The sequence below is a fragment of the Tachyglossus aculeatus genome, chromosome 8 (assembly GCF_015852505.1).
Source record: "Tachyglossus aculeatus isolate mTacAcu1 chromosome 8, mTacAcu1.pri, whole genome shotgun sequence".
Lineage (NCBI taxonomy): Eukaryota > Metazoa > Chordata > Mammalia > Monotremata > Tachyglossidae > Tachyglossus > Tachyglossus aculeatus.
The window spans coordinates 30,143,815-30,147,941 of NC_052073.1; the positions used below are offsets into that span (position 1 = coordinate 30,143,815).

General features: G+C 41.3%; 1 non-coding gene across 1 annotated transcript; it reads left to right on the forward strand.

Annotated features, from left to right (window-relative positions):
- Positions 1 to 3,286: 3,286 nt before the first annotated feature.
- On the forward strand, positions 3,287 to 3,425 carry LOC119931898. The gene has a single exon (XR_005452201.1). It is a non-coding gene; the product is annotated as a small nucleolar RNA SNORA7 (small nucleolar RNA).
- Positions 3,426 to 4,127: the final 702 nt, after the last annotated feature.

Below are 4,127 nucleotides of genomic sequence, written 5' to 3' on the forward strand. Positions count from 1 at the left end.
CTTAAGCGAGTACAATACAACAGAATTAGCAGATGTTCTCAGCATATAACAACCTTACAATCTATCCTTTGTACAAGCTCAGGTATGTACTTCAGAGCGGTAGGGAGGGAGGAAATGTTCTTCTGTCCTGAGCCCACCAGACATTCATCTCACCTTGGCTACCACCAGTTAGATTCTAAATTACTCTAGGGCAGGGATCACTGCCTAGTTACTCTATTGCATTTGCCCAAGTCCTTAGTATAGTGTGGATGTTCACTGTGGGTGGACTCTGTGGGTGTTCAGTAAATATTATTGATTGATTGAGAGTTGTGAGGAGGAGGAACGGAGCAAGTCTCCCTATAATTTTAAGATTATCTAGTTGCCCAGGGCCTCCATCACTGCAGAACTGGACTCAGTTCACATGAGCAGGTGGGACAGAATTGCACCCTTCTAATGAAATATAGTTTTCTTTTAATTTCATGCCAAAGAGTCTGATTATATGGCTTGTATCCAGGAGAAATCCCTAGTTTGGTTGACATTCTTTCCTTTATTTGACAAGTTTTGAGCTGGATGCTGGCAGGCAGGTGGGAATGTAGAAGGGGAGAAAAGGCATGGGTCTTAGAACAAAAATTTAATCAGTGTAAGAGCAGATTAAAGCCCATATCCTGGTTTATGGCAAATAGTGCTAAGAAGCAACTCTCAGAAAAAAGGAAAAAAAAAGAACTTGTTTTTAATGGCTTTTTCCAAGCCATGGGTACTCATTCATTTCATTCAATCGCATTAATTGAGTGCTTACTATGTGCAAATACCTGTCCTAAGCACTTCTGAGAGTACAATATAACAATTAACAGACACATTCCCTGCCCACAATGAGCTTACAGTCTGGAGATCAAAATGCTTTCACATAGTTCAAGTTAGAGAAATAGGTGATAGATGTTATATATAAAGAAACATAAAACCAGTTTATAAGTAATACTATGCATAAGATTGCATTTATAGACATGTCTTATGGGCTCACGCAGATGTTCTAAGCCTCGTGAATGTTATGTCACTCTCATTCACGTTTCCCAGCACTCTCCTTTCTCATCCAAAATTGGCCAACCAATCCCCTGGTCCCCGTAATGATGACAAAGAGAACACTGAACCCAAGTCTCCCCACTTTCAAAGATTTTGAGAAGCACTTTGGCCTAATGGATAGAGCAGAAGCCTGGGAATCAGAGGACCTGGGTTCATTTTTTTAAGGTACTTGTTGAGTGCTTACTGTGTATCAAGCACTGTGGCTCAGTGGAAAGAGCACGGGCTTGGGAGTCAGAGGTCATGAGTTCCAATCCCGGCTCCACCACATGTCTGCTGTGTGACCTTGGGCAAGTAACTTAACTTCTCTGAGCCTCAGTTCCCTTATCTGTAAAATGGGGATGAAGACTGTGAGCCCCATGTGGGACAACCTGATCACCTTGCATCCTCCCCAGTGCTTGGAACAGTGTTTTGCACATAATGAGCACTTAACAAATGCCATCATCATTATTATTATTATTATTGTTAGACAGAAGTCAATTAGGTGGGACATGGTCCCTGTAATACGTGGGGCTCACAGTCCAAGTAGGAGGGAGAACAGGTATACAATCCCCCATCTTACAGATGAGGAAACTGAGGCACTGAGAAGTTAAGTGACCAAGGTCACAAAGCAGGTAATTGGAAGAGCTGAGGTTAGAACCCGGGCCCTCTGACTCCCAGGTCTGTGTTCTTTCCAATAAGGCATGCTGCTTCTCAAATCTTCCCTCTCTTCTGCTGTCTCTACTTCTCCCCTCAGTCTTTCCTTTAGCTTTAATATCTGTTCCCCTTCCTCACTGTTGCTATTTTTCTGGGTAAGCCTCTCAGGCCATTGATTTTCCAAAAATATTTTATTAAAATGGAGCAGAGGGTTCACTTTAATACAGCCAGTAAAACACACGCACAACAGAAAAAGGATATAAGGTTTAACTAATGGCTTATCCCATCAAATTTAAGGTATGTTGCTTAAATAATTAAAAGAAATTAGACTCTGCAGTAAAATCCTTCTGTTTTGTGCCAGTCTTTCTTACTTGTTTTCTCCGGGAGTGTTGATTCAGAATTGTTTGAGTCCTAGAGATTTCACATTTCTCTCTTTCACCTCCTATTTATGAAATGTACAGAAAATTTCCATTCATACCCAGAGAGTCTCACTGGCCTTGAGCTAATTAATTGGCATTTAGTTAGCTCATAGGGGCTTACATAGGTTTGTTAACTATGGTATATTCTTTGATGATGAATTACAAAGCCTGAGGAAGAGAACACTCAGATTTCTATTTGCAAAAATGGGAGTCCTGGATCTTTTCTTCCAGAGAGCAATCCAAAAAAGTCCAGCAGAAATAATGCTTGGCAAGGAGTCTTGGACAATACGGTAGGTAGCCTTTCATAGATGAGCTGGCTGGCAGGTGTTTTGTATTGATTTCTGGTTCTCTGACAGCTAGCAACAAGCATGACTGAATTTGGCTTTATTTTTTCCTCACCCACTTCATTCTGTTCTTGTTCTGAGTTCTAGTTTGCAGCTTTGCCACTTGCCTGCTATGTGACCTAGGGCTAGTCGTTTAGCTTTTCTGGGCCTCTGTTCTCTCATCTGTAAAATGGGGATTAAATCCTACTCAGTCCTACCTAGACTGTGAACTGCCTTATGGAAAAGGAACTGCATCCAATCAGATTATCTTGTATCTTTCTTAGTGCTTACTTCAGTATTTTGAACATAGCACATGCTTAACAAAGAGCACAATTATTATTATTTACCAGTGGGGTGAAGGAAGGATACAGCCGACCAGTAGATTTACACCTGGCAAACTAGTGAAATCAGTAATTATGGTCAGAATCCAAAAACACTTAAGAAACCCCAACTTGCTGAGGGAAAGACAACATGGCTTTTGTAATAATAATAATAATAATGATGATGGTATTTGTTAAGTGCTTACTATGTGCAAAGCACTGTTCTAAGTGCTGGGGAATACAAGGTGATGAAGTTGTCCCACGAGGGGCTCACAGTCTTAATCCCCATTTTACAGATGAGGTAACTGAGGCACAGAGAAGTTAAGTGGCTTGCCCAAGGTCACACAGCTGACAAGTGGCGGAGCCGGGATTGGAACCAATGACCTCTGACTCCCAAGCCCGTGCTCTGTCCACTGAGCCATGCTGGGAGATCCTGTCCTCCTTCTCTTATTGATCTCTCTTTGAAGTGGTTAAGAAGCCAGGGATAAAGATAAATCAGTAACTATAATATATATAGATTTTCTAAAGGACTTTTCCCCTCTTAGTGTCACACCTGAAGAGTTTCCAGTACTCCAGCAGTCTCGACTATGGGAGGGAGAGTCAAGCAGAGGCAATATCCATTCCATTCCTAGCTTGGGCAGTGGCTGGCAAGTGGAAGGCAATCTGCTACAAGTCAAAACTCACCTGCTCTGAGCAGCAGTGGCATGGGAGTGAGTCAGGGGTGGAGACTCATGTTACCTGCATGGAAGGAGACAACAGTAAACCACTTCTGTAATTTTACCAAGAAAACTCTATGGATACACTACCAGAACGATTGCAGTTGGAGGTAGGGAGTTCTGGGAGAGATGTGTCCATGGCGTTGCTATGGTCGGAGATCATTCCACAGCATGACAAGACAAAAGGCCTTTATCAAAAGGTTTTGTTTTGTTTTGTTTTGTTTCATTTCTTAACTGTTTGGGTGAAATATTCTGAAATAGAAACCTGGTCAAAAAGGTAAGGATGTAAGAGCCCTCCTATTCTGTTTCTCTCAGAAGTTCCTTACTATTCCACATTTTCTGCTACACAGGGGGTTGTTTTGTTTTTTTCTGTTTCAGACAGCTTTAGTAACTTTCCCTTCCAGTTAACTTTCCACATTCATTCTCACTCAAACACCCTAAGCTATTGGGTCGTGTCCATTCTAAAGTGATCATGAATGGACATTTAAGCCTAATGCATATATAATTCTAAGGCAAAAATCACTAACCATTTTAGAATTCTAAGGCAAAGTGACTAATGATCATATAATTCTAAAGCAAAATCATTAACAATTTTGTTTGTTGGACCAAATAATTGGTTCGATGAGTCCCAGTGAATGAAAGAGCCAATGGAAAGTTGGG